General features: G+C 53.3%; 1 long non-coding RNA gene and 3 other non-coding genes across 4 annotated transcripts in view; all 4 read right to left on the reverse strand.

Annotated features, from left to right (window-relative positions):
* Window positions 1-12,217, reverse strand: part of LOC141418921 (uncharacterized) — a 518,407-nt gene that overhangs the window by 122,453 nt on the left and 383,737 nt on the right. The gene's annotated exons all lie outside the window — the stretch shown is intronic.
* LOC141419156 (5S ribosomal RNA) lies at window positions 2,941-3,059 on the reverse strand. The gene has a single exon (XR_012443813.1). It is a non-coding gene; the product is annotated as a 5S ribosomal RNA (ribosomal RNA).
* Window positions 6,267-6,385, reverse strand: LOC141419157 (5S ribosomal RNA). The gene has a single exon (XR_012443814.1). It is a non-coding gene; the product is annotated as a 5S ribosomal RNA (ribosomal RNA).
* Window positions 9,596-9,714, reverse strand: LOC141419158 (5S ribosomal RNA). Its single transcript, XR_012443815.1, has one exon. It is a non-coding gene; the product is annotated as a 5S ribosomal RNA (ribosomal RNA).

Below are 12,217 nucleotides of genomic sequence, written 5' to 3' on the forward strand. Positions count from 1 at the left end.
TTCCTCTGGGGATGTGTCACTGCCTTGGCTAAGGCGGGGGTGTGGGGGGGGTGCACAGTTCTGGCCGCCCTCCTCCCTCGCCTGCGGGAGCCGACCCTTGGGCGCGTGGCTCCCGACGGACGTCTTGGGGACCTTTCCGGTCCTCCTCGTCCACAAAGCCCCACTGCCCCTCCAGCCCTCTGCAAAATGGCAGCCGCGCCCTTAGCCGACCCGCTGCGCCCTCCTCCACACTCTGGGCCTGGGGCTGCGGGGCTCAATCGGGAACATTTCCAGCTCAGAGGCCCCTTTCACCACCGAAATCGTGGAGACAAGGGAAAGAAAAAAACATCTCCTCCCATCCCTACTCAACGTCCTAAGAAATCCTATCCTGTCAACCCTCAGGCTTCCTAAACTCTACACTTTGTCCTCAGAAGTATTTACTTCTGTTCCCTTCTAATTTTTCTCAGGGTTTCGGCCACTGAGATGACGATCATGACGAAATGAAAATTCATTAAGAGTTGGTTTATAGAAAATCTTCTAGATGGCTTCATCCCTATGGTGAAACAACTGTTGTCTTACATGATTCTAATACAGTTAGGAGCCTACATGTGCCTGTGATGAGGCTATTTGGGGTCACTGACACTGACCCCTCAATGAATGGGCACTCTGAGGTTTTACTCTCAGGATAACCACTGATATGTGTGGATAACCTCTAGAGAGCTGTCATGCTGTCATTCGTTCCTAGATAGTGAGCATATCTGCATTTTCCAAGGCTGTCGGGCCCTCTAAACTACAAAATTTACAGAAACGCTGTGATCAAATGCTGATGGTACTGACATACTCTTCTCTTAGTTGCTAAGTTGTCCGTCAGAATTTTTGCCATGGCTCTTTTACGTATTTGGAATTGCACTTCTGATCCTCCTGGGACATTTACAATCAAGCCCATTAAACAAACAAACAAAAAAAAGAAACAATGAAAAAAGACTGTAACAGACAGGTACATGTCCCTCACACAAGTCAGCTTTAGATTCTGTTTTCTTTGTCATGGTTTAGAGGCCACTAGCTAAAAAGGGAGTCCTTCCAAGCCTGTTTGTTGTTTAAATTTGGCCAAAGGGTCCAGCTGACACTGACTCCCACCTGACCTGTTTGTTGCTCGACCCCCCCACACACATAAGACACTTAGAGAAAAAAACTAATCCTCACGTCGAAAGATGAAAACGACCAATCCAAAAACCCTCCGAGGAAACAGCTCAGAGACAAACAGTTTCTAGAGATGAGGGTGAAAGGCCTTCCAAGTTGAAATGGAGTCCCTCATGCCAGACCTCTCAACACCTTGGTTCTTGCTGGGTGCTGCTTGCTCACGCCTGAAACCTTAGCTACTCAGGTGGATCACGTTTCCAGGCCCGCCCAAGCAAGTCGTTCCATGAGACCTGTTAGAAAAAGCCAAATGTTAGAAAAGAGGATGCCTCGAGGAAAAGGAGACCGAGACCTCTACAGACGAGAGCACGCTTTATTTTGCCGTGGTGAGGGGCGTCCTGCACTCTGGACAGCCTGGGATGCAAGCCTCGCCGGGGGGGGGGCGGGGACTAGGGGTGAGGAGGTTTTCCGGGGTACGCAGCCAGGGAGAGGTAAAGAGAAGTGTCCTTGTGGTGGTAGACAGCCAGCACTTGCAAGCAATCAGGAAGCGATAAGGGGAAAAGTCCTTGTGGTCTCAGGCACTGCCCCTGCCTTTCTTTCTATCACAGGTAATTTAGGCAGTGTGGGCTTCGGGGACCCTGGAGAGTCAACCCTTTAAAACCCTCACACGAAAAGGGCTGGTGGAGCTGGGCCAGGTGTACGCCCTGAATTCAAGCACTGGTACCACAAAAATCAATACGTAAATACGTAAATACATAAATAAACAAATAAACAAATAAATAAAACAAAAAAGTGGTTATGATGGATGCGTGTCTATCGAACATGAAAGCCCTCTAGGCACAAACTTCTATGAGTGGCCACGGCGTTGTACACTACTCGGGAAGAAGTCCCTATTTCTACCTGCTCCGGACCCGTCCTAGCATACTTAAAAGTGGTGTTTTTAGTTTTGGACATAAAACACAGGGTTTGTTCTTAGACTCGTGGACCACAGCCTTGGATTGACTTTGGATAAACACTGAAAGGTAGAGACACTTGCCAATACAGCCTATTACACAAAGAAAGACTTCACACATTGCAGAGAAAGGTACAAACTACATTGCCACCAAACGATCCGAAACGGGCAGCAATTCATCACCACTCACACTCAAGCAGGGTACAGGACCAAGCAAAAGGAAACGCGCCCTCAATGTCAGGGTTGCAACTCTTTCTGGGACTTCTCCTTGCCAATGTATTCCCGGGTGTGTTTGAATTTTGCATTCTAAGCATACTCCCCTCACCGTGAGCTCAGGCCCTGCGCCCGCTGTCCCCGTGACTGCAGGCACCGCCGTGGGAGTTGGGGCCCCACGGAGAGGTCATGCACACGCTGACCTGTGTTGGGTCGAGCGACGGAGCAGCACCCGACTGAGGTGGCCTGCCTCCCTGTCCCCTGGCGTCTTGCCCTGGGCCCAGTGCACCACCTTGTGGCGAGCCAGGGTGTGGCGCGTCCCAGTCTGGGGCCCGCTGGGCTGCAGACCCGCTTTCTCAGGGCTTTCGCACTTCCCTCACCGTCCGCCTGAACGTTTTCTACTCCTGCTGGCTTTCTGAGGACAGTTGGGGAGCGGTCCCCAACGTGGCCTGGGACCCACCCGGCTGGTGCCCAGTGAGCGGGCGCGCGCCCCACGAGAGTGTGGGGAGGGGAGAGGAGAGGATTCGGGGGCGTGTCTGTGAGGTGGGAGGCGTGGGTCTGGCGGGGTGGCGGGGAAGGGGTCGCCGGTGGTGGTGGCGCTGGGTCGGGGCGGTGAGGTCCCGGAGGCCAAAAGGAGCAGCGAGGGAGGGACGAGCAAAAGCCTACAGCACCCGGTATTCCCAGGCGGTCTCCCATCCAAGTACTAACCAGGCCCGACCCTGCTTAGCTTCCGAGATCAGACGAGATCGGGCGCGTTCAGGGTGGTATGGCCGTAGACGCCAGCTGCCGCCTCCTGGAGCCCCAAGAGCGTGAGGTGGGCGCGGCCTGCGTCTCCACACTGCTCCCCTGGCACGGCTGCGGGTGGGGGCTGCGGGGTGGGGGCTGGCGGCCTCTGGCCAAGCGGCCAGGGGCCCCGGACGCCTGCTGGGGCAGCCGGTCTCGCCCAGGTGGCCACTCGCTGGCTTTCTTCCCGAGGTGTCCCGGTGCCCGGACCAGGATCGAGTTTTCTCAGGGGAACATTGCTCAGTGCTCTCGGGCTCTTGTTCCTCTGGGGATGTGTCACTGCCTTGGCTAAGGCGGGGGTGTGGGGGGGTGCACAGTTCTGGCCGCCCTCCTCCCTCGCCTGCGGGAGCCGACCCTTGGGCGCGTGGCTCCCGACGGACGTCTTGGGGACCTTTCCGGTCCTCCTCGTCCACAAAGCCCCACTGCCCCTCCAGCCCTCTGCAAAATGGCAGCCGCGCCCTTAGCCGACCCGCTGCGCCCTCCTCCACACTCTGGGCCTGGGGCTGCGGGGCTCAATCGGGAACATTTCCAGCTCAGAGGCCCCTTTCACCACCGAAATCGTGGAGACAAGGGAAAGAAAAAAACATCTCCTCCCATCCCTACTCAACGTCCTAAGAAATCCTATCCTGTCAACCCTCAGGCTTCCTAAACTCTACACTTTGTCCTCAGAAGTATTTACTTCTGTTCCCTTCTAATTTTTCTCAGGGTTTCGGCCACTGAGATGACGATCATGACGAAATGAAAATTCATTAAGAGTTGGTTTATAGAAAATCTTCTAGATGGCTTCATCCCTATGGTGAAACAACTGTTGTCTTACATGATTCTAATACAGTTAGGAGCCTACATGTGCCTGTGATGAGGCTATTTGGGGTCACTGACACTGACCCCTCAATGAATGGGCACTCTGAGGTTTTACTCTCAGGATAACCACTGATATGTGTGGATAACCTCTAGAGAGCTGTCATGCTGTCATTCGTTCCTAGATAGTGAGCATATCTGCATTTTCCAAGGCTGTCGGGCCCTCTAAACTACAAAATTTACAGAAACGCTGTGATCAAATGCTGATGGTACTGACATACTCTTCTCTTAGTTGCTAAGTTGTCCGTCAGAATTTTTGCCATGGCTCTTTTACGTATTTGGAATTGCACTTCTGATCCTCCTGGGACATTTACAATCAAGCCCATTAAACAAACAAAAAAAAAAAAGAAACAATGAAAAAAGACTGTAACAGACAGGTACATGTCCCTCACACAAGTCAGCTTTAGATTCTGTTTTCTTTGTCATGGTTTAGAGGCCACTAGCTAAAAAGGGAGTCCTTCCAAGCCTGTTTGTTGTTTAAATTTGGCCAAAGGGTCCAGCTGACACTGACTCCCACCTGACCTGTTTGTTGCTCGACCCCCCCACACACATAAGACACTTAGAGAAAAAAACTAATCCTCACGTCGAAAGATGAAAACGACCAATCCAAAAACCCTCCGAGGAAACAGCTCAGAGACAAACAGTTTCTAGAGATGAGGGTGAAAGGCCTTCCAAGTTGAAATGGAGTCCCTCATGCCAGACCTCTCAACACCTTGGTTCTTGCTGGGTGCTGCTTGCTCACGCCTGAAACCTTAGCTACTCAGGTGGATCACGTTTCCAGGCCCGCCCAAGCAAGTCGTTCCATGAGACCTGTTAGAAAAAGCCAAATGTTAGAAAAGAGGATGCCTCGAGGAAAAGGAGACCGAGACCTCTACAGACGAGAGCACGCTTTATTTTGCCGTGGTGAGGGGCGTCCTGCACTCTGGACAGCCTGGGATGCAAGCCTCGCCGGGGGGGGGGGGGCGGGGACTAGGGGTGAGGAGGTTTTCCGGGGTACGCAGCCAGGGAGAGGTAAAGAGAAGTGTCCTTGTGGTGGTAGACAGCCAGCACTTGCAAGCAATCAGGAAGCGATAAGGGGAAAAGTCCTTGTGGTCTCAGGCACTGCCCCTGCCTTTCTTTCTATCACAGGTAATTTAGGCAGTGTGGGCTTCGGGGACCCTGGAGAGTCAACCCTTTAAAACCCTCACACGAAAAGGGCTGGTGGAGCTGGGCCAGGTGTACGCCCTGAATTCAAGCACTGGTACCACAAAAATCAATACGTAAATACGTAAATACATAAATAAACAAATAAACAAATAAATAAAACAAAAAAGTGGTTATGATGGATGCGTGTCTATCGAACATGAAAGCCCTCTAGGCACAAACTTCTATGAGTGGCCACGGCGTTGTACACTACTCGGGAAGAAGTCCCTATTTCTACCTGCTCCGGACCCGTCCTAGCATACTTAAAAGTGGTGTTTTTAGTTTTGGACATAAAACACAGGGTTTGTTCTTAGACTCGTGGACCACAGCCTTGGATTGACTTTGGATAAACACTGAAAGGTAGAGACACTTGCCAATACAGCCTATTACACAAAGAAAGACTTCACACATTGCAGAGAAAGGTACAAACTACATTGCCACCAAACGATCCGAAACGGGCAGCAATTCATCACCACTCACACTCAAGCAGGGTACAGGACCAAGCAAAAGGAAACGCGCCCTCAATGTCAGGGTTGCAACTCTTTCTGGGACTTCTCCTTGCCAATGTATTCCCGGGTGTGTTTGAATTTTGCATTCTAAGCATACTCCCCTCACCGTGAGCTCAGGCCCTGCGCCCGCTGTCCCCGTGACTGCAGGCACCGCCGTGGGAGTTGGGGCCCCACGGAGAGGTCATGCACACGCTGACCTGTGTTGGGTCGAGCGACGGAGCAGCACCCGACTGAGGTGGCCTGCCTCCCTGTCCCCTGGCGTCTTGCCCTGGGCCCAGTGCACCACCTTGTGGCGAGCCAGGGTGTGGCGCGTCCCAGTCTGGGGCCCGCTGGGCTGCAGACCCGCTTTCTCAGGGCTTTCGCACTTCCCTCACCGTCCGCCTGAACGTTTTCTACTCCTGCTGGCTTTCTGAGGACAGTTGGGGAGCGGTCCCCAACGTGGCCTGGGACCCACCCGGCTGGTGCCCAGTGAGCGGGCGCGCGCCCCACGAGAGTGTGGGGAGGGGAGAGGAGAGGATTCGGGGGCGTGTCTGTGAGGTGGGAGGCGTGGGTCTGGCGGGGTGGCGGGGAAGGGGTCGCCGGTGGTGGTGGCGCTGGGTCGGGGCGGTGAGGTCCCGGAGGCCAAAAGGAGCAGCGAGGGAGGGACGAGCAAAAGCCTACAGCACCCGGTATTCCCAGGCGGTCTCCCATCCAAGTACTAACCAGGCCCGACCCTGCTTAGCTTCCGAGATCAGACGAGATCGGGCGCGTTCAGGGTGGTATGGCCGTAGACGCCAGCTGCCGCCTCCTGGAGCCCCAAGAGCGTGAGGTGGGCGCGGCCTGCGTCTCCACACTGCTCCCCTGGCACGGCTGCGGGTGGGGGCTGCGGGGTGGGGGCTGGCGGCCTCTGGCCAAGCGGCCAGGGGCCCCGGACGCCTGCTGGGGCAGCCGGTCTCGCCCAGGTGGCCACTCGCTGGCTTTCTTCCCGAGGTGTCCCGGTGCCCGGACCAGGATCGAGTTTTCTCAGGGGAACATTGCTCAGTGCTCTCGGGCTCTTGTTCCTCTGGGGATGTGTCACTGCCTTGGCTAAGGCGGGGGTGTGGGGGGGGTGCACAGTTCTGGCCGCCCTCCTCCCTCGCCTGCGGGAGCCGACCCTTGGGCGCGTGGCTCCCGACGGACGTCTTGGGGACCTTTCCGGTCCTCCTCGTCCACAAAGCCCCACTGCCCCTCCAGCCCTCTGCAAAACGGCAGCCGCGCCCTTAGCCGACCCGCTGCGCCCTCCTCCACACTCTGGGCCTGGGGCTGCGGGGCTCAATCGGGAACATTTCCAGCTCAGAGGCCCCTTTCACCACCGAAATCGTGGAGACAAGGGAAAGAAAAAAACATCTCCTCCCATCCCTACTCAACGTCCTAAGAAATCCTATCCTGTCAACCCTCAGGCTTCCTAAACTCTACACTTTGTCCTCAGAAGTATTTACTTCTGTTCCCTTCTAATTTTTCTCAGGGTTTCGGCCACTGAGATGACGATCATGACGAAATGAAAATTCATTAAGAGTTGGTTTATAGAAAATCTTCTAGATGGCTTCATCCCTATGGTGAAACAACTGTTGTCTTACATGATTCTAATACAGTTAGGAGCCTACATGTGCCTGTGATGAGGCTATTTGGGGTCACTGACACTGACCCCTCAATGAATGGGCACTCTGAGGTTTTACTCTCAGGATAACCACTGATATGTGTGGATAACCTCTAGAGAGCTGTCATGCTGTCATTCGTTCCTAGATAGTAAGCATATCTGCATTTTCCAAGGCTGTCGGGCCCTCTAAACTACAAAATTTACAGAAACGCTGTGATCAAATGCTGATGGTACTGACATACTCTTCTCTTAGTTGCTAAGTTGTCCGTCAGAATTTTTACCATGGCTCTTTTACGTATTTGGAATTGCACTTCTGATCCTCCTGGGACATTTACAATCAAGCCCATTAAACAAACAAAAAAAAAAGAAACAATGAAAAAAGACTGTAACAGACAGGTACATGTCCCTCACACAAGTCAGCTTTAGATTCTGTTTTCTTTGTCATGGTTTAGAGGCCACTAGCTAAAAAGGGAGTCCTTCCAAGCCTGTTTGTTGTTTAAATTTGGCCAAAGGGTCCAGCTGACACTGACTCCCACCTGACCTGTTTGTTGCTCGACCCCCCCACACACATAAGACACTTAGAGAAAAAAAACTAATCCTCACGTCGAAAGATGAAAACGACCAATCCAAAAACCCTCCGAGGAAACAGCTCAGAGACAAACAGTTTCTAGAGATGAGGGTGAAAGGCCTTCCAAGTTGAAATGGAGTCCCTCATGCCAGACCTCTCAACACCTTGGTTCTTGCTGGGTGCTGCTTGCTCACGCCTGAAACCTTAGCTACTCAGGTGGATCACGTTTCCAGGCCCGCCCAAGCAAGTCGTTCCATGAGACCTGTTAGAAAAAGCCAAATGTTAGAAAAGAGGATGCCTCGAGGAAAAGGAGACCGAGACCTCTACAGACGAGAGCACGCTTTATTTTGCCGTGGTGAGGGGCGTCCTGCACTCTGGACAGCCTGGGATGCAAGCCTCGCCGGGGGGGGGGGGCGGGCGGGGACTAGGGGTGAGGAGGTTTTCCGGGGTACGCAGCCAGGGAGAGGTAAAGAGAAGTGTCCTTGTGGTGGTAGACAGCCAGCACTTGCAAGCAATCAGGAAGCGATAAGGGGAAAAGTCCTTGTGGTCTCAGGCACTGCCCCTGCCTTTCTTTCTATCACAGGTAATTTAGGCAGTGTGGGCTTCGGGGACCCTGGAGAGTCAACCCTTTAAAACCCTCACACGAAAAGGGCTGGTGGAGCGGGGCAAGGTGTACGGCCTGAATTCAAGCACTGGTACCACAAAAATCAATACGTAAATACGTAAATACATAAATAAACAAATAAACAAATAAATAAAACAAAAAAGTGGTTATGATGGATGCGTGTCTATCGAACATGAAAGCCCTCTAGGCACAAACTTCTATGAGTGGCCACGGCGTTGTACACTACTCGGGAAGAAGTCCCTATTTCTACCTGCTCCGGACCCGTCCTAGCATACTTAAAAGTGGTGTTTTTAGTTTTGGACATAAAACACAGGGTTTGTTCTTAGACTCGTGGACCACAGCCTTGGATTGACTTTGGATAAACACTGAAAGGTAGAGACACTTGCCAATACAGCCTATTACACAAAGAAAGACTTCACACATTGCAGAGAAAGGTACAAACTACATTGCCACCAAACGATCCGAAACGGGCAGCAATTCATCACCACTCACACTCAAGCAGGGTACAGGACCAAGCAAAAGGAAACGCGCCCTCAATGTCAGGGTTGCAACTCTTTCTGGGACTTCTCCTTGCCAATGTATTCCCGGGTGTGTTTGAATTTTGCATTCTAAGCATACTCCCCTCACCGTGAGCTCAGGCCCTGCGCCCGCTGTCCCCGTGACTGCAGGCACCGCCGTGGGAGTTGGGGCCCCACGGAGAGGTCATGCACACGCTGACCTGTGTTGGGTCGAGCGACGGAGCAGCACCCGACTGAGGTGGCCTGCCTCCCTGTCCCCTGGCGTCTTGCCCTGGGCCCAGTGCACCACCTTGTGGCGAGCCAGGGTGTGGCGCGTCCCAGTCTGGGGCCCGCTGGGCTGCAGACCCGCTTTCTCAGGGCTTTCGCACTTCCCTCACCGTCCGCCTGAACGTTTTCTACTCCTGCTGGCTTTCTGAGGACAGTTGGGGAGCGGTCCCCAACGTGGCCTGGGACCCACCCGGCTGGTGCCCAGTGAGCGGGCGCGCGCCCCACGAGAGTGTGGGGAGGGGAGAGGAGAGGATTCGGGGGCGTGTCTGTGAGGTGGGAGGCGTGGGTCTGGCGGGGTGGCGGGGAAGGGGTCGCCGGTGGTGGTGGCGCTGGGTCGGGGCGGTGAGGTCCCGGAGGCCAAAAGGAGCAGCGAGGGAGGGACGAGCAAAAGCCTACAGCACCCGGTATTCCCAGGCGGTCTCCCATCCAAGTACTAACCAGGCCCGACCCTGCTTAGCTTCCGAGATCAGACGAGATCGGGCGCGTTCAGGGTGGTATGGCCGTAGACGCCAGCTGCCGCCTCCTGGAGCCCCAAGAGCGTGAGGTGGGCGCGGCCTGCGTCTCCACACTGCTCCCCTGGCACGGCTGCGGGTGGGGGCTGCGGGGTGGGGGCTGGCGGCCTCTGGCCAAGCGGCCAGGGGCCCCGGACGCCTGCTGGGGCAGCCGGTCTCGCCCAGGTGGCCACTCGCTGGCTTTCTTCCCGAGGTGTCCCGGTGCCCGGACCAGGATCGAGTTTTCTCAGGGGAACATTGCTCAGTGCTCTCGGGCTCTTGTTCCTCTGGGGATGTGTCACTGCCTTGGCTAAGGCGGGGGTGTGGGGGGGGTGCACAGTTCTGGCCGCCCTCCTCCCTCGCCTGCGGGAGCCGACCCTTGGGCGCGTGGCTCCCGACGGACGTCTTGGGGACCTTTCCGGTCCTCCTCGTCCACAAAGCCCCACTGCCCCTCCAGCCCTCTGCAAAATGGCAGCCGCGCCCTTAGCCGACCCGCTGCGCCCTCCTCCACACTCTGGGCCTGGGGCTGCGGGGCTCAATCGGGAACATTTCCAGCTCAGAGGCCCCTTTCACCACCGAAATCGTGGAGACAAGGGAAAGAAAAAAACATCTCCTCCCATCCCTACTCAACGTCCTAAGAAATCCTATCCTGTCAACCCTCAGGCTTCCTAAACTCTACACTTTGTCCTCAGAAGTATTTACTTCTGTTCCCTTCTAATTTTTCTCAGGGTTTCGGCCACTGAGATGACGATCATGACGAAATGAAAATTCATTAAGAGTTGGTTTATAGAAAATCTTCTAGATGGCTTCATCCCTATGGTGAAACAACTGTTGTCTTACATGATTCTAATACAGTTAGGAGCCTACATGTGCCTGTGATGAGGCTATTTGGGGTCACTGACACTGACCCCTCAATGAATAGGCACTCTGAGGTTTTACTCTCAGGATAACCACTGATATGTGTGGATAACCTCTAGAGAGCTGTCATGCTGTCATTCGTTCCTAGATAGTGAGCATATCTGCATTTTCCAAGGCTGTCGGGCCCTCTAAACTACAAAATTTACAGAAACGCTGTGATCAAATGCTGATGGTACTGACATACTCTTCTCTTAGTTGCTAAGTTGTCCGTCAGAATTTTTGCCATGGCTCTTTTACGTATTTGGAATTGCACTTCTGATCCTCCTGGGACATTTACAATCAAGGCCATTAAACAAACAAACAAAAAAAAGAAACAATGAAAAAAGACTGTAACAGACAGGTACATGTCCCTCACACAAGTCAGCTTTAGATTCTGTTTTCTTTGTCATGGTTTAGAGGCCACTAGCTAAAAAGGGAGTCCTTCCAAGCCTGTTTGTTGTTTAAATTTGGCCAAAGGGTCCAGCTGACACTGACTCCCACCTGACCTGTTTGTTGCTCGACCCCCCCACACACATAAGACACTTAGAGAAAAAAACTAATCCTCACGTCGAAAGATGAAAACGACCAATCCAAAAACCCTCCGAGGAAACAGCTCAGAGACAAACAGTTTCTAGAGATGAGGGTGAAAGGCCTTCCAAGTTGAAATGGAGTCCCTCATGCCAGACCTCTCAACACCTTGGTTCTTGCTGGGTGCTGCTTGCTCACGCCTGAAACCTTAGCTACTCAGGTGGATCACGTTTCCAGGCCCGCCCAAGCAAGTCGTTCCATGAGACCTGTTAGAAAAAGCCAAATGTTAGAAAAGAGGATGCCTCGAGGAAAAGGAGACCGAGACCTCTACAGACGAGAGCACGCTTTATTTTGCCGTGGTGAGGGGCGTCCTGCACTCTGGACAGCCTGGGATGCAAGCCTCGCCGGGGGGGGGGGCGGGGACTAGGGGTGAGGAGGTTTTCCGGGGTACGCAGCCAGGGAGAGGTAAAGAGAAGTGTCCTTGTGGTGGTAGACAGCCAGCACTTGCAAGCAATCAGGAAGCGATAAGGGGAAAAGTCCTTGTGGTCTCAGGCACTGCCCCTGCCTTTCTTTCTATCACAGGTAATTTAGGCAGTGTGGGCTTCGGGGACCCTGGAGAGTCAACCCTTTAAAACCCTCACACGAAAAGGGCTGGTGGAGCTGGGCCAGGTGTACGCCCTGAATTCAAGCACTGGTACCACAAAAATCAATACGTAAATACGTAAATACATAAATAAACAAATAAACAAATAAATAAAACAAAAAAGTGGTTATGATGGATGCGTGTCTATCGAACATGAAAGCCCTCTAGGCACAAACTTCTATGAGTGGCCACGGCGTTGTACACTACTCGGGAAGAAGTCCCTATTTCTACCTGCTCCGGACCCGTCCTAGCATACTTAAAAGTGGTGTTTTTAGTTTTGGACATAAAACACAGGGTTTGTTCTTAGACTCGTGGACCACAGCCTTGGATTGACTTTGGATAAACACTGAAAGGTAGAGACACTTGCCAATACAGCCTATTACACAAAGAAAGACTTCACACATTGCAGAGAAAGGTACAAACTACATTGCCACCAAACGATCCGAAACGGG

This window comes from Castor canadensis, chromosome 18, assembly GCF_047511655.1.
Source record: "Castor canadensis chromosome 18, mCasCan1.hap1v2, whole genome shotgun sequence".
Classification (NCBI taxonomy): domain Eukaryota; kingdom Metazoa; phylum Chordata; class Mammalia; order Rodentia; family Castoridae; genus Castor; species Castor canadensis.